At 46.1% G+C, this 17,911-nt stretch overlaps 1 long non-coding RNA gene across 1 annotated transcript in view; it reads right to left on the reverse strand.

Moving 5' to 3' along the window:
* LOC118593696 overlaps positions 1 to 13,383 on the reverse strand; it is a 34,830-nt gene extending 21,447 nt beyond the window's left edge. The window contains exons 1-3 of the long non-coding RNA XR_004946294.1: positions 13,284 to 13,383; positions 11,279 to 11,432; positions 2,472 to 2,534 (exon numbers count right to left, since the gene is read on the reverse strand). This is a non-coding gene — a long non-coding RNA (uncharacterized LOC118593696). The remainder of the gene's footprint in view (positions 1 to 2,471; positions 2,535 to 11,278; positions 11,433 to 13,283) is intronic.
* Between the last annotated feature and the right edge of the window lie 4,528 nt (positions 13,384 to 17,911).

The raw sequence follows: 17,911 nt of genomic DNA on the forward strand, positions 1-17,911 counted from the left end.
CACAGGGATCAAAAACCTCGACCCAACATTCTCAGGAGGCTGAATGAAGCAAGATTTTTTTTTTTGTCACTATTAAAAAAAAATACCCAAACCTAAAATGATTGCAAAAATCACAATTTAACTGCTACCAGTTATTAAAGCAAAGTTTGACACAGCTAATCATACAGTCTGAGAAATTCCTATTATGGAATTTGAATGGAAATCATTATTTAATGAGTTCATCATTGACATTTGATTGGTTTCTCTCTCTCTCTCTCTCTCTCTCTCTCTCTCTCTCTCTCTCTCTCTCTCTCTCACAGGTTTGAGCTATTTGCCTTCTCTACTACTCATCCAGTTTGAGAGCATAGGGAGGGAAATGTAGAAGAGCTGGTGGCCAGTTTCTCAGGTGAGGATCCTACTTGTTAGTGACATTAAGCAAGGACTTCCAGCAGCTGTAGTGCGTGAGTTTCTCTCACTTTCTAGAGAACAGCTTTCTGACCAAACCTCTATCGGGCCACAGCTTTGCCCCTGGAGATACACACTGCTAAACTAATAGGCTGGCTGGCCATTAGGAGGTCCTGACCCCAGCTCTTCCCTAACGTTAAGTTCAAAGCTGATGCCACCTTACAGTGTAGACTTTCTTCCAGATTCAAGGGCTGTGTTGCTCGGTGGGAAGGAAGCTGGAAGACAGGGGCCACCTGCTCTGGGTCTGGGCCGTCACTTGGAAGCATGCTCTGCCCATGTTGGCAGAGTGTTTCTTTTCGGATCCAGGATCTAAATCTCTAAATGGAGCCAGAGGGGCTGCTGCCTGCCTGCCTCTACATGCATTATTTTACTTCTGGGCTATTTCCTCTCAGATGTGCTGGTTCTGTCTTGCCTTTTGGTTTTTAAAACATTTTGTGGACTGAGCTTGAACATAATGCCTTGTGTCTGATTAGGCAAGTGTCCTACCCATGAGCTCCACTCTCCACCTGAGTTTTACCTTTTGTTTTGAGACAGGGTTTTACTAGTCTGAAGATTGGTCTTGAACTCACTCTGTAGCCCAGAGTTGAAGTTGGGAGCCTCTTTCCACACTTTCCCAAGTATCTGGGATTATGGTCCTGGCCTGGCCTATTCTTTCCATTTTAAGCAAGATACTTGTTCAAAAGAATTGTAAGATATTTCTGAAATTTATCATCTGCTTGGAAAGTTGAGACAGGTAGCAAAAAGCACTTCAAAGAAATCAAGGATAAAGTTCAGTGTATTACCTAGAAATGCAGTAAGAATTAAAAATAGGGCCTAGGAGTGTAGATCAATGGTGCAGAGCTTGCCTTACATACATAAGACCTGTTTAAGACCCTGGATTTGAGGTCCAGCACCATGAATGAATGAATGAGTGAATGAATGAGTGATACACATAAGCCTGTAATACCATCACTGCAAAGGTAAAGCAGGAGAATCAGGAGTTGGATGACTATCTTTGGCTAAATGGAGAGCTCAAGACTACTGTGGTTTACACGAGACTCTGAAAAAACAAAGTCAATTTCTTGAAAATCAGCTGGCCAGAGTAGATGGAGGGGTGGCAGGGTGGGGCATCTGCTGGCCCTGGAAAATGTGAGTAGGATTCGTGGGCGGCAGGAGTCCCGGGGAGGTTGCCTATTTCAATCATGTACCCCAACAAACAAAAATTACTTCAGGTACACCTTAAGTGTGTGTCTAAGTTATAAAGAAGCATACTCCACTGCATCAATAGATTCTCAATGCTTTAAAATACAGAGCAGAACAGGACAACTGTAAACAGTGAGATTAAAAAAATAAATAAAAGTAGCCACATCATCCTCTGCATCCCAGATGACCATGTCATCTGGGTGAGTCCCGGGTAGACACCCCGGCCCCACTGTGGAGTGAGAAAGGAAAAGGTGCCCTAGAAATGTAGGGAGGAGTCATCTAGGAATGCATAGGTGTGGGGGTGCACGTGGAAGGGGAGAGGTGCCAGTGGTCCTCCTCCTGATGGAGGGAAGGTCGGATACTGAGGCTGACAGACACTGGGGGCGTGGCAAAGCTAGAGCGGATGCTATGAGTAAGGGCAGAGGTGACAGGGAGTGGGGTGGGCTTGCCCAACCAAGTGGCCCAGGACCGGTGTCTCAGCCTGGGTTTCTACGGCTACAATGATACCCCATGGCTAAAGCAACTTGGAGAAGAAAGGGTTAGTCAGCTTATGTCATCAAAGGAAGTCAGGACAGGACCTCAAACAGGGCAGGGACCTGATGCAGAGGCCATGGAAGGGTGCTGCTTACTGGCCTGCTCCGTCTGCTTTCCTATAGAACCCAGGACCTCTAGCCCAAGGATGGCACCACCCACCATGGGCTGGGCCCTCCCCCATCAATCACTAATTCAGAAAAAGCCTTACAGCCTGATCTTCTGGAGGCATTTTCTCAATTGAGGCTTCCTCTTTTCAGATGACTCTAGTTTGTGTCAAGTTGACATAAGACCAGCCATCACAACCGTCTTACCTGGTAGGAGAGCATTCAGTCTTTGAGAAGATGCTTGCTGACATTCTCTTTTTGCTCCAGAAACTGTGGGAAACACAAAATGAAAACATTCTATCATTGCTTCACGAAGCATACAATGGAGCCATCCATTCATATTTATTCAAGGGTGGTCTAGATGTCATCCTAGGTGCTGAGAACCATGACAGATGACATGTCCCAGCCCTTGTGGTCACAAAAATGTCCCCAGGCTAAGTATTGAGATGGTTCTGTTATTTGCCTAATCTTTCCAAGAATAATGACCATAAGCACTAGAGCCTTCAAATAGGAGTCTTCACTGAAGCTTTTCCAGTGATGTGGCTGTAGAGACCCATAGACACTGACCACTCAGGGTTCCCCCAAGGACATGAGCACCATTGTACCTAAGTCCAGAGTGTCAGAGCCCCACGAATGTGCACAGAGCTTGCCACCAGCTGTTAATGTCCTGTACTTCAGTAGGAAGGGACAGTTACAGAGCACTAAAAGACAGAATCAGAGAAAGTTTCACAAAGTATAAAGTTGTAAAGGGAGAAGAACATGTTTTTCTATCAGTTCAAATCCTTAGTCATTTGTTAGTGATTGCACTAGTTAACGTCACCTCACTTTGCTGTTTTAAAGTTTGCAGTGCGTTATTCCCTACAGTCACCATGCAGTGCAATTGAACAGCAGGACCTATGCCTCCTGTCTGACTGATTCTCGAGCCCATCGACCACCATCTCCCTGTTCTCATTGGACCCTTCCACCCATCAGCCCCTGAGGACTACGATTCTTCTCCCCGCTCCTTCCAATTCACTCACTACATCCATACGTATGGTCCTGGGCTATCAGTGTTTCTGTATCTGGCTTCCTTTAGTCTGTATAATGTCTTCTGGGCTCATCTACATTCTAAATGAAAGAAGTTCCTGTTTGTCAGGGCTAAATACTGTGGCATCGTGTCTCTCTGTGTGTATAGATATAACAATACACACATACGTATATGCACACAGCACATGCATCTGTATATATTCATAGCCATACATATATTCTCTTTATCCACTGTCAGTTGACAGATGGCTTCCACATCTTAGCTAATATATAACTTTACAGTGAACATAGGGATGAATACCTTTCTTTTTGACATACTGATTTCAATTCCTTTGGATGTATACTGAGAAAAGGGACTGCTGCATCACATGATAACCCTATTTCTCTATTTGTAGGTTTTGAAGAAGCCTCCAGCTCCTTTTCAGAAGTAGATTCCTTCCCACAGACACCATACATTGGTTTCTTTTCTGGGCATTGTCAGCAACACGTTAGCTTTCATATTTTTTAAAAAATACTTATTTCATTATGTGTGTGTCTATGTGAAAATATGTGCACATGTGTTACAGGTACCCAAGGAGTCCAGAAGAGGGTGTCAGATCCCTTGGAGATGGACTTATAGGCATTGTGAGTCCCCTGACATGGGTCCAAACTACGGTCCTCACGACTGAGTAGCTGGTGCTCTTGGCTGGTTGATCTCTTTAACCCCTTTACATTTCTTGATAATAGACAGTCTAGTAGATATGAACTAATAAGTCGTTGAGGTTTTAATTTTCCTAATGATTTGAAATGTTGAACATTTCCACATATCTTTTGGCCATGTGTCTGTCCTCCTTTGAGAAATGTCTATTTGAGACTCTATCCATTTTTAATAAGATGGTTTGTTTTCTGGATACTGAATAGTTTGCATTCTTTAACTTTTTACACTTTTTTAAAGCTTATTTGGTATGTGCGCAGGCTTGCACATGCATGGCATGCATCTGGAGGTCAAGGGGCAACTTGAAAGAGTTAGATTTCTGCCTCTACCCTTTGGATCTCAGGTGTTGAAAACTCAGGTTGACGGGCTGATGGCAAATACCCTTGCCCACTGAACCTTCTGGCCAGCCCTAGCTTGGGTTCCTTATGTATTTGTCGATTGTCCTTGGCTCTTTATTCCACATAGGATTTGTGGGTGTTTTCTCCCAGATCCATGGGCTGTATTTTAGCTATGGTGTTTCTTTTGCTGTTCAGGTTTTTTTTTTTTTTTTTTAATTTGGTATAAACCCATTTGTTTATATTTGATCTCATTTCTTAGATGAAGTAAATTTGAAAGAACAAATTTCAGAATGCTGTCAGGCATGGTGGAACACACCTTTAATTGCAGCACTTGAGTGGCAGAGGCAGGGGGATCTCTACGAGTGCAAGGCCAGCCTGGTCTACATATCAAGTTCCAAGCCAGCTAGGACCTGTCTCAAATAAATATTAAATCAATTCAGATAATAAACAAAAATCCAATAAAACAAGAGAAATGAAAACCTCAGGTAAATGTCTCGGCCTGTGAAGGAATCCACTAAGAGAAAAAGTGATGTCATGAACTTACAGGGCCACACCACATTACAATGTCCAATGTCCAAATTTGGAAGGTCTACAGACAATGACAGAAAGTCCCCTAAAGAGGTACTCTGTGAAATTCCCCATGTATCCAGTCCTTGACTTTCCCAGTTGTACCCAGTATCGTAGACTGTCCAAACAAAATCCTAAGTACTTCCAGAGAGGACAAACGAAATATACCTTCTATGAAGAACCATGGAATGACAGGGCCAGGAATGTGCTCTGGAAACTGTGGTTTGTAGCCTTGATCAAGGTGTTTCAAGTGAAAGGGACAAATAAACTGTCAAACATCACAAAGTGACACAGGGAGTAAGAGTCCATTGAAAACGCCCACAGGGGTCAGCCCACCACAGCCGTGCAAAGGCCAGTTCCAAGAGGAGGCCCTGAGTGCCGGGAATGTCTGGCTCCTTGGCATCCCCTCAACACAGGTCAACATGATTCATAAAACTGTAAGTTGCTTCAGTGGGCACACGAAGATTATTCAGATTTGTCAAACACAGGGATAGCTTCATACCGATCCTTCCTACTAGTATCCAGCAAATGAAACCCAAGTGCTCACTTCCCAACTTTGCATCTCTGTCTCATGGAGCGTTCACCACCACACCCAGCTGCACACCACATCTAAATCAGAGCATCCTGTAGACGTCTGTACAGGTTTGAGAAGTTGATGGATGAGAGAGGGGCAGTTTCACAGGGATCCAAGTCTCCTCCATGGGACAAGGACCAGCTTCTGAAAGACAGTCTTCATTGCTGACTCTGTAGGACACCTAGAGCCCTTCCAAGTGGTACACTGAGCATCTGCTGCTGGAGTGTGTGTGGGGGGGTAATTCATTTTATTGTTTCAGGCTCTGACTGTGAGCCAAAATATCTCCAGGTACTCTGTATCAGCGCCTGGGAACACACGAAAACATCAGTGGGAAATAGGAAGCAACAATAACTGGAACATGCCAATAGAACAGAGGTTCTTAATCTGTGGGGCAAGACCTCCTTGACACGGGTTGCCTAAGGTCATCAGAAAACAGATCTTTACATCACAATGCATAACAGTAGTGAAACTGCAGTTAGGAAGTAGCAACAGAAACAGTGTCACCACAACATGAGGAGCTGTACTATAAAGGGTCTCAGCCTTAGGAAGGTTGGGAACCACTGCTCCACAGAAACAAGCATAGTCAGTCCCACTGGTCATTTGATAGAATAGAAATTGTTTTCTATCTTTTTTAAAACATGACTTGTTCAAATAAAGAACCCTTAGGCTTTAGGGTTACATCCTTCCTAGTCACACTAGGTGTGACACTGTGCTGTATACTAGTTGGGATGTAGTTCAAAACAGTCTGTTACTTGGAGATAAAGATGTGGCAGGGCAGGAAGTTGAAGCTTTCAACACCCAATATGGAAACAACTTCCTCTACTTTTAATTTTTCTAATAGAATGTAGCCAGTGATGTGTGTCTATGTGTGCATGAATGTGGTAGGAGAGGTGTGTTTGACATGCGTGACTCACTATTTTCTAGCTCAACCTCCTTTAGAGAGAGGAAGCAGGGACATTAAATGACTTGTCCAAGCTGTTGACATGCTCATTCAGTGGCAGTGCTGGGCTTCGACCTCGGGTCTAAAGGTTCCAAGTGCAACAGTCTCTGAGACACCCGAGGGAGAGAGAAGCAGCTTTGGCAGAAAGGATCGTTTCCCAGCGGTGACATTAAGGGGTGGAGCAAAAATTCCACCACACTTCTGTGTGGACAAGTGTGACATCCCCTTCTGAGACAGAACCTACGGGAAACTCCAGAGCTGGGAGGTAAAGGCTGAGGAGAAGGGCAAGACTGAACAGCAAGGGCTCTGGCCATCAGTTTCAGCCATTCAAAGTACTGGAGGTCAGGAAATATTATAGTGGTTTTTTTTTTTTTTTTTTTAAGCGATGGGATAAGGAGTGTGGGAGTTGGTTTGTTTTTGTTTTCTTAATACTTCCCCCTTGTTTTGCAAGTTTCCTACACAGATCATAAGATCACATGCTGTGTGTATTAGTTACTTTTATGTTGCTGTGACAAAGAACACTTACAGAAGAAAGTGTTTTGGCGGAGGGTTCCAGGTCAGACTCCACGATGGTGGTAACAGGACCATAGCAGGCGGCAGGCATGGGAGCAGAAGCAGGAAGTGGGAATACAAACTGCTAGATGGTGAGGCCTTGAGCCCTCAGAGCCCGGCCCGAAGAGAATACTTTTTCCAGCAAGGGTGCACCCCTTTGAACCTCCCCGAGCATCACTGTCAACCGGGACCAAGTGTTCAAACGCCCACGATTATGGGGGCATTTCTCATCAAAGCGCCACACTGTGTTTATCATTCATTCAGTTCTTGAACACATGTTTACTAAGTGTCCTCTCTGAGCCAGACCCCGCCTTGGGGCTGGGATATAATGAACGAACAAGAGAATAATTCACCTTTTCCCTAGTCAGAGGCAGAAGTGGCCTAGGGGATGCAGAGGTCTATCTGGATCAGCACATTGTGGCTGACTTGAGATGCCACCCACCTCTTCACTCCAGAGGTTGCTGATAAGCCAAGCAAAGGGACAGTTCGGGCACTATGATGCCCAGGTTTAAATCCCATCTCTGTAACTTCCTGTTTGGATGACCTTAAACGACGTAACTTCTCTGTCTTTGACTTTCCACCCAGAAAACAGGAATAATGGCAGTAGACGCTCATTCTCAGAGCAATGTTTACAGGTAAATAAGTTTTAAAATAATTTATTATCTAAAACTTCAAATTTAACTAGCACTCTCCTTTCAATGTGAATGCCACCTGTTGGAACCAGTACTGGATGGCTGGGTGGGCTGAACCAGAGGGTCAAGGCTGGTCAGTCCAGGAGCTGATGGAATTACGTAAGCAGAAAGTATGAGCACTGGAAGGAGAAGCAGAGGTCAGGGACCCAAGTGCACAAACAAGGAGAGATCCAGACAGGAAGAGTCCCCAGTCCGGCCTTGCCTGCCTGCATTTCTTGGTAGCCCCACCCTATTGAAGGGGACTATGGTCCTTGAGTGTGGTCAGAGACAAGGCCATGGTGCCATCATCCGAAGATCAGAGTCATCTCAGAGTTAGTCAGTCTTTGTGGTTGTAGTATTTTCTATTTGTCGTCTTTAGGGACCCCAAGCCCCCCTCCCCACTTCCTTTCCACTTTGCAGTCTAAAGAGAAACAGGCATGTACAGATTCACCTTTGCTCCAATTTGTACAACCATGCATATTGAGGAGTGTGAGGCTCCCTTGTGACTCAAATGGAGGTAATGACAGGACTCGGCATAGCCAGCTTCGCCTGAGGAAAGGAATCCAAGCCACATGAGACACCCCTGCAAGGTGGGAAGGGCCTCGGCTTCCCGGATTCCCTGATCGCTGCCTCTCAGTCCTTGTGTGGGTTTGCTGGCCTCATTTCTGGTACCCAGGCCTTCCCGGGAGTGTGAAAATCCACCAGGGTCCTTTGTAAACCCAAGTGAGGATTTTGAGGCTGCATTAAAATGCCTCCCCCCTTCTTCTGAAAAAGGATTAGGTGCAACGAAGTGCTTGAGCCTTCAGCTCCTTTGAAAAGAAACCCAGTCTTAAGTGCTAAAGCTCAGATTCCGCGAGGTCGGGCAAAGGGCTCCTCAGGAAAGCAGCCTGGCTGTCACAGCTGCTAAGACCCAGCGCCACCTTTTCATGGCGGCTCCATTCGCGCCGGCTGGGGGTGGGGGCAGACCAGATGTTTTAAGGGGATTATCGCTGAAACAAAAGCCACTTTTCCTGTGTGCCACCCACTTCTTAAAGGCAATTTTTCCACACAATGCCACCAGAATCGGTGGGAATGGAAATCCGAATTTCCACCTTCTGATGGCCTGAAGCACCCTAGGCTCGGGCCCCTCATCTCGCTGTCCTCACAGCAACACATTGCCTCGTCAAGACCTCAGTGTCCTTAGGCCTTCAGAATGCAGCCATATTTAAAGAAGTCATTAAGATAAAATGGGGTCACACAGGAAGCTCCAAATCAGCACTATCTTTGTAAGAGAGGGAGAGGGCTTAGGTCACAGTCATTTTGGGAAGGCACAGGGATAAGATGCCACCTACAGGTCAAGGAGAGAGGTCTCTGGAGGCATCAACCAGGTGGGAAGGGCAATCTCAGCCTTCTTGCCTCTAGAATTATGAGAAAAGAAAGTCCTGTTGCTTATGCCATCGAGGCTATGGAACTTTGTTATAGCAACCTTAGCTAACTAATACAGCCCTTATTTTAACAATGAGCAAAGCAAGGTTTAGTCAGGTTAGGTAACTGACCATAGCATACATCTAGGGAGCTATTCATCTTGGGCTGGAATCTAATTTGCCCTCTCATTAAGTCCTGAGACTAGAGCCCAGAGGGACTCCCAACAGTCTGGATTCACTATTTTTCTGTCAGTGTGAACAGTACCTGACAAGAAGCAACTTCGGAAAAGAAGGGTTTATTTGGATACAGTCTGAGGAAACTGCCCATCATGACAGGGGATCGTGGTGGCAGAGAGCAAGGCAGCTGGTCACGTTTGCATCCACAGTCAGGAAGCAGAGAAAGGCGAAGGCTGATGCTCAGCTCAGCTTCTCCTTTTTTATCCAGTCCATGGCCTTGGCCACTCACAGTCAGGTTGGGTCTTCCCTCCCTCACTTAAACCTGGAAACACCTCAGGGACACACCCAGAGGTGTATCTCCACGGTAATTCCAAGTCCCATCAAGTTGACAGCCAAAATTAACCATCATACATTCTTTTGTCAAGTGTTGACACCTAGGCTTTATGATGCCTTCAGGGACTGGGCAGGAATTAGATCGATGCCAGGCCACAGAGCCCAACCAGACCCCTGCGGTGACTAGCCACCAAGGCTGGGGGCTTCCATAGCGTGAGACTTGATTAAGAGCTTACTCTAGCTTCATTCTGTTACTGTGATAAAACACTCTGATCAAAGCAATTTAGGAGAGGAAATAGTTATTTGACTTATACACAACCCATCACTGTAGAAAGTAAAGGCAGAAATTTGAAGAAAAAAAACATGGAGGAATGCTGTTTGTTGGCTCTGCCTCTGGATTGCTGAGGTTCGTGTTCAGTCAGGTTCCTTATACAACCCAGGACTACCTGCCCGGAGAATAGTACCGCTCACAGAGGACTGGGCCCTCCTACATCAATTAACCATCAAGACAACCCCTTACAGACATGTCTACAGGCCAGTCAAGGAAAATAAATTTCTCAACTGAGGCTTTTCTCTCAGATTATTCTAGACTGACACTTAATGCTTACTAGGACAGGGGTCAACATGGGCTTGTCAATCAGACTGACAATGAAGTGCTCTTCAAACCCATTTGCAAATTTAAGTTATGAGAGTTTTGCCTTTCTGGGACTAGCTAAGAGTTACTTGGGGGGTGGGCTTCTGAAATCTTCATTTTTCAGTAGATTCTCACAGTGGTAACAATTCATAATCAAATTATTTCTTCTGAATTCAAACATTCCCTCTTAGAAGTAGGAAGGAAGCTTTTGAGACTCAGGAAGCTCAGGAAACTTGCAAGGCTGAGGAAGCTCCTGCAACTTAGAAGATTCACAAAGGTTCCTCCCCGGGGGTATAAAACAATGGCCATGAAGAGAACACACCCTCTCCCTGCCCCAGCTGCCTATAAGCTGTGCAGGGAACTCCAGGAATCCATTTCTGTCACCCATGCTGGTGCAGGCTTTTCAGCAATCAAGCTGCCTTTGAATCAACCATTCTCTTATAAGTAATACACCATCTGTACTCCAGTGGGTAACTCTTATAAATCCACTGACTCACGGAGATAGACTTGGGGAAACAGTTTCCTCGGTTTGTCATTGATATACTATTTAGGGTGAGTAGGTTCGTATTCCCATCATTCCAAGAAGAGTTACATTGTAGGCACATTTGTTACAACATTTACCATTGTCCTTCCATTGCAGAAACATTGTAATTACCCTGTAGGCCACAGCTCCAAGCTTGGCTTGCCCAGACATTGTAATTGGCTGATCACATTGAAGAATGTAAGTTGTTCCATGGACAGCTGGCAAACCTTGTAGCCTCCTAGGTGTTCTGCTGTGCTGAGGTCCTTTGGATTAGAAAGAAGCTATCGGTTCTAACCAGTCAGGATGACCATTTCTTCCCTTCTGACTGTGTGCTTTGTATGGACCTATTGAACTTGGTCTTATTGCTGTGTAACTAAACATCCCAAAGCTTGGTGGCTTACAGCAACCTTTTTATAGAAGTTTCTTAGATCCAGTGGGTCCAGGGATCCAGGAGTCACTTAGCTGAACGATCTCAGCTCTGGGTGCCTCATGTGGTTACTGCCAAGATGTCTCCTGGGGCTGCAGTCATGTAAAGGTTAGATTGGGACCTGGGGTCCCTTTCCAGGTACCCAACACACATACCTGGTGAATTGGTGCTGGCTGTCAGTGGGAGGCCTCAGTTTCTCCTTGTGGGCTGCCTTCAGACTGCTTCAGTGTCTTCATAGCATAGTAACTGGTTTCCCCTGAGATGATGATCCAGAAGGTGACAGGGCAGAAGTTGGAGGGATTTATGTCCCTGCATCAGAAATCACACATCAGTCTGGAGAGATGGTTCAGTGGTTAAGAGCACTGGCTGGCTGGGCAGTGGCGGCTCACACAAATAAATCCCAGCACTGAGAGGCAGAGCCAGGCAGATCTCTGTGAGTTCAAGGCCAGCCTGGGCTACCAAGTGAGTTCCAGGAAAGGCAAAAGCTACACAGAGAAACCCTGTCTCAGAAAACCAAGGGGGCGGGAGCACTGGCTGCTCTTCTAGAGGTTCTAAATTCAATTCCCAGCAACCCCACGGTGGCTCACAACTATCTAGAGTGAGATCTGATGTTCTCTTCTGGCATCAAAGGTGTACATACAGGTAGAGACTCATATATATTAAATAAATAAATAAATAAATAAATAAATAAATAAATAAATAAGTTACACATCCTCATTCCTAAAATTGTGCCAGCTTTAACCCTGTGGAGGTTTCCACAGAGAGTGATTACTGGGGAGTAAGAATTTAATTGGGCTGTTGTGGTGGTATTGTGTTCCCCAAAATATTGTGCACCCTAATAAACTTATCTGGGTTCAGAGAACAGAACAGCCACTAGATACACAGAGGCCAGAAAATGGTGGCACACACTCCCACACCTTTAATCCTATCACTTGGGGGGCAGAGATCCATCCGGATCTCTGTGAGTTCAAAGCCACACTGGAAACACCCAGGCATGTTGACTCACACCTTTAATCCCAGGAAGTGAGGGCAGAAAGCAGAAAGGTACATAAGGTGTGAAAAACAGGAACTAGGCTGGTTAAGCTTTTAGACTTTTGAGCAGCAGTTCAGCTGAGAGCCATTCAGATGAGGTCAGAGGCTTCCAGTCTAAGGAAACAGGGTCAGCTGAGGAATTGGTCGGTGAGGTAGCTGTGGCTTGTTCTGCTTCTCTGATCTTCCAGCGTTGACCCCAATCCCTGGCCCTGGTGTGATTTTATTAAGAAGCACTTCTAAGACCCTGCTCCAGGCTATCTTGGCTGCTTCAGCTACCACACTTCTGAAACAAAGTGGGCAAAAGTGTTCACTGCTAGGCGGGATTCGACAATGAAACTATGGTGGTAGTGTTCTCTGTGGACCACCAGAGGCTGAGCTGAACGGTTGTGCTGGTTAGTGGCACAAGATGTAGTCATCAGAGAGGAGGGAGCCTCAATTGAGGAAATGCCTCCATAAGACTGTGCTGTAGGCAAGCCTATAGGGCATTTTTACGTTAGTGATTGATGGGGAGGACCTAGTCCATGGTAGGTGGTGCCATCCCTGGGCTGGTGGTCCTGGGTTCTGTAAAACTAAAAAAAAAAAAAAAAAGCAACCTGAGCAAACCACAAGAAGTGAGGCAGTCAGCAGCGCCCCTTCCGTGGCCTCTGCTTTGGCTCCTGCCTCCAGGTTCCTGTCCTGTTTCAGTTCCTGTCCTGACTTCCTCCTTCAGTGATGAAACTTGCTTTGGTCATGGTGTTTGTCATAGCAAAAGTAATCCTAACTAAGCTCCTTGGACAGCTGATTCTTCCGTGGAGTTCTTGTCTCACCACCGTGAAGAATGGAACGGACTTATCCAGGGTGGGGTGAGCAAACCCGGAGGGCTTTATGCATGCAGGATTGATCATCCAAATGAAAAGTGAAAGTTTTGAGCTCTCAGTAGCGTCAGGGTCCCAGCAGAATGGGGTTAGTAGTGTTACAACTTTAAACGCCATGGTAGGAGAATGCCAGCTTAGAAGGGCTGTCACTGTGCATTACAGCTCTGTTCCCTGTGGGTAGTGGTGGCGGTGGGTGGTGGTGGTATGCTAACTGAGGTCAGGCCTCCAAAGAATGAATCTGTAGAGAGCAGGTCACAGACAAAGAGCAGGTCACCTTCCTCCATTTTGCATCTCCATTCTTGGCAGAGTCCTGTGTGTCTTTCTTGAGGAGCTTTGGCATCTTGGAGGAGGGTGTTCCTTTGGCAGACCTGCCAAGTACTGCAAAAGAGACACAGTGTATCTGTCTTGGAGCTGGATCCCAGGAGAAAAGATTCCCTGAAAATTGTCCTCTCATCTCTCTACCCACATTCATGGCACAGGTACCTCCCCAAGATAAATAAATAAACACACACACATATGTAACATGCAAAAGTCATGGCAATCTTTATGAATACCCACTCTTTATCATTGAGCTAGAGAGGCCTTATACTATTATTAGTATTATTATCATCATCAACAACATACATAGCATTCATCAATGCAGAGGGTGATCTCTTACCCTACGGTACATCAAGATACACATGCCAGTAACTAGAAACATCTTTAATTATCACAGGATGTGTTCCCTGCATCCAGTAGGGGAGCCCAGGGACCTTATGTGGGACTGCTGCCCACAGCAGCAGATGACCAATGGCACATGTCACTAAGGCCCTGAATGTGCCCAGGGAAGTTGCATCTGGTCCTCTTCCTTTTCCTCACAATGGAGTGATAGTAACATGAACAGAAAGTTTGGGAACCTGTGCCTACATCACTGTGAGATTTGAGGACAGAAAAAGTGCTGGGAACAGGGAGGAAACTACATTAAGTTGGGCTCAGAACTGCTACCTCTGATGTTCTTGGCAACCGTGAAGACACTAAAGTCAAAACAGCCACCAGAAGAGTTCCTGAGGCTTTCTAGATAAAAACAAAAACAAAAACAAAAGCTGCCAGTTAGTTCTCTTGAGCACTTTTTCCAATCCTGCATGTCAATTGCCATGACTAGAGGACGCCAGAGGGCGCTCAAGAAAGGAAGACGTGGCCCTTGGACCACCAAGGTGTTCTTGTGTCTTTAGCCGATTCCAGGGGTCAGGGGACAGAAAACTGAGCCTCATCACAAGCCAGCACTGATTCCTCCCAATTCTCTGCTTAGAGCAGCTCAATAAAACTTTCTGACATTGTGGCTAAACAAATCTTTGCTGGCTGGCTAGCTGAAGGGGACCGACAGCTAGATACCTTCATATGATGAGCCCTTCCATGTTTGAGAGGGAGGTTTTGATCTGAAAACTAGCCTTGCAGAGTGATGTTGTGATGGTCTCTCTAGGCAAGGCTCGTGACAGATCCTTTTGTGGCCTCGTTAAAGTTACAGGAGTTGGAAGCTGGTTAGACCAAAAGGCAGATTCTACAAAGGAAGTTGTCAACTGCTATCAACCCAGTTAAATGGAACCCTGGTTCATCTGTAGATTTAGGTGGACCAGATGGATAGTGAGTTAATTTCATAGGCATGTGCCAATGTGGCAGCAAAGAACTGAAAACCAGCTGGATTATAGAAGTCCACTGTCTATTAGTCCTGGAGGCTAGAAATCTAGGACAAAGTATGTTGTATGGCAGTTTCATTTGAATGGAAACATTCTCTCCAGTATGGAGGAAGAGCATCTAAGGATCTCAAGACTTGGGGGGGGGGGGAAACATGTGATCTGTCTGAGAGGGTTAAAGATTGCAAGTGCCTCCCCAGCTTTGTAGAGACACAGTGAACAACTGCTGGGCGGTGGGTGGAGTGTGGGGACAGGGACAGGGAATGGATGGGACAGACCAGCCAGTTGAGCTGGCTGCAGGACCTGCAAAGGGAGGGCTCCAGGGCTGCAGCTTTCGTGAATCATCACCCGTGTTATCTTGGGCTTTTCAGTGATGTGTAAGTAACCCATATTCCTGTTAGTAACCCCAATAAAAACTTATTGGGTCACCAAATTGGACATGGTGTAACCAATTTTTTTTAACCTGTCACAGGTTCCCACAGGGGTGGGTAGAAGTGTATTGCATTTCCCCGGGAAAAGTCTCCAGTGCAATTTAAACATTTTCAGCTCACAAGCTTTGAGGGACAGTCTCTCCCAGCTTCTGGTGCTGCTGGGGGTCTTTAGCATATCTTGGCTGGTAGGTCCATTATCCAAACCTCTGTATCTTCAAGTGGTATTCTTCCTATTCCCATGTCTCTGTCTCTCTCTGTCTCTTTCTCTCTTCCTCTTCCTCTCCATCTTCCTCTCTTTCAGAAGGGATTAAACCCATGACCTCACCCATTTTAGACAAGTGCTCTAACATGGATCTACATTCCTGGCTCCTCAACTTCCCCTCTTGGCCTCTTGACATTACAGCCATGGGGCCTTGAACACAGGACTGCTCAATGGTGACCCCAGAGAACACCTCCCAGGAGGTAGGAGTGGTCATTTCGGAAAGGAAAAACTGAATCTGTCTTGGGGAGTGGGAGGTTCACACTATTGATGATTCCTTTCCAGAAACTATTTCCACTGTTTCATGGTGCTACGGCTTCACTTTGGTGCCCGTTGAAATAAATGCAAACCGTATTTAACTGAAAAAGTGAAGTGCACAACACTATCACATTGCACAAGGGAGCATTCAGCGGGGCAGGGGACAGCTACTGTTTCAAGATGACTCCAGAATTCAATCCAACGTGGGGCCGCACAATTGCATGCTTTGAAAGGCACCTCCCAGATGGGTTTCATAATTCAGAAATGCATTTGTTCTTTGTTGCTGTGTAAAAATAACGTGACTCAAAGCTTGGAGTTGGATGTCTTCCTGGGATGACTTCCCTCCATCTTGCACACACTTCGAAGTAAGTGCTCACAGAAACAACATGGGGTTGGGGGGGGGGGAGTATACGTGCAAGCCTCTGGAAAGAGCATGCACCCTAAGAAAAAAGCCAAAGGACTCTGAAAACAGACCCTGAAGAAGAAAAATGGCCCCTCAAGTCAGCGCGCCTGAGGCCTGTGTTGTGTGCAGAAAAGTGGACACAGGGAACAAGAGGCTGGGCCAAGCACCTGTTGAAACAGGGAACTCCTAGGGCTTTACAGCATGAGGCAGCTCCATATTTTGAGAAGGACACTGGGGAGAAGTGGAATTCCCTGCTTCATATTTCTAGAACATTCTAAGATCTCTAGCTATCAGAGAAAACAAGTGAGGTTAGAAAGATAAGAGAGACCTTGCCCGAGTATCAGTGGCTAGAACTTCCTCTCGTTCCCAGGGAGCAGAACCTTCCTACAGCCCTTGCTCTGAATCTGCCCTTCGGAGTTGTTTCTGACACCAGAACCTTGTTCAGCTTTTTCATGTTCCTGAGGTTATGGAACTGAAGGATCTTGGTGGTGTCTTTTTCCTCGAAGATACACAAAACTCCGAGGTTCTATTCTGGGGCAGGAAAGACATCAGTTCTGGTTTTCATGTACTTCAAGACATAACATGCAAACAACCACATCTCTAACTTTGGGGTTTGGTTACCCCTTGATCACTGACTTGTGGTAGCCTAGAAAGAGGCCCCAACAAACACTGCTGGTTCCAGTGTGCTGCCAAAGACGTTCTCAAACTCCAGCAAGCTGCAGATTCAGACTGCAGTGCCTCCCACAGAGTTCCACAATGCTGGGAGGGGACCTGGAAGATGCTCTTCTCGAAAGCTCTCTGCTGCTGCTGCTGGGGACTTATGAGCAGAGAGCTTCTGGGCTCCAGCAATAACCAGCGAGAAGATGGAGAGCTTTAGTTAAATGATCTCAAACTCCTCCCACCATAGGTCACCAAGTCAACATGAAGACACACTGGTCCAGGTTCAGCTACTCTGAGATCAAGGCTAGTGACCAGGGAACACTATGGAAGGACACTATGCCCGAATGGCCTAAAAGCAGACACCTGTGTCACATCGCTGAAGACTGGAAAGAAGACTCAGCTTCTAGATATCTAAGCTGAGAAATGCCCTCCAGGATATTCCCAGTTTTGCAGTAAACATCTCAGTGAGCAGGATTCAGGGGTGGGGGAGAGGGACAGACAGGACCCAATGGGGGATGGGAGGTCAGACTGTCATCAGCCAAGTCTGCTCGCTTCCTACAGGCTGAGCAGTGGGAACATGCAATGTGCCCTCCTCTTTCTTCTCCCTGAAAGGGGGTTTGGAAGGATTCTGGAGTGACAAATTCATTTAAAAATACAAAAACCACACAGAATGAACTCTCTGGTTGAAATGGAGGGGGGTATGGAAGGAGCCTGAAGGCAGGAGACGGTGGAGAGACAGGTCCCCTTAGCTTAAATCTCTCTCACAGGGCTTCTCTTGACCCTCTCCCCATAGTGTTTCTCTAGCAGTTCCCTGGAACCCCAGGGTTCCACAGATTGACCCTTCCCTCATTCCTGCATCCACCAGCACATTATGGGATGTCCTAAGGAGGAACCTCTGAAACCCACAGAGGTCCACAGTGTACTGACTGCCTTCAAAATGGTAGAAACTGTCTAGGAAAAACTGGATCTTTGTTTTGTTGGAGAATAGGCTGACCCAGTAAAATGAGTATCTCTGGGGCTTCAGACAGGCCTTCAGGTTGTGTGTCAGTCTGTAGTCATAGCAGTCCTAACTGATTCTTAGAGGTGCTGTGGGCCCCAGAAGAAAGTCAGTGTGTGTGTGTGTGTGTGTGTGTGTGTGTGTGTGTGTGTGTGTGATATGTATTCGTGTATGTATGTTCAGAAAGGATGACAATGGTTCCTTGGGGAGCCAACCCATCACAC

This window comes from Onychomys torridus, chromosome 12, assembly GCF_903995425.1.
Source record: "Onychomys torridus chromosome 12, mOncTor1.1, whole genome shotgun sequence".
NCBI classification, from domain to species: Eukaryota; Metazoa; Chordata; class Mammalia; order Rodentia; family Cricetidae; genus Onychomys; species Onychomys torridus.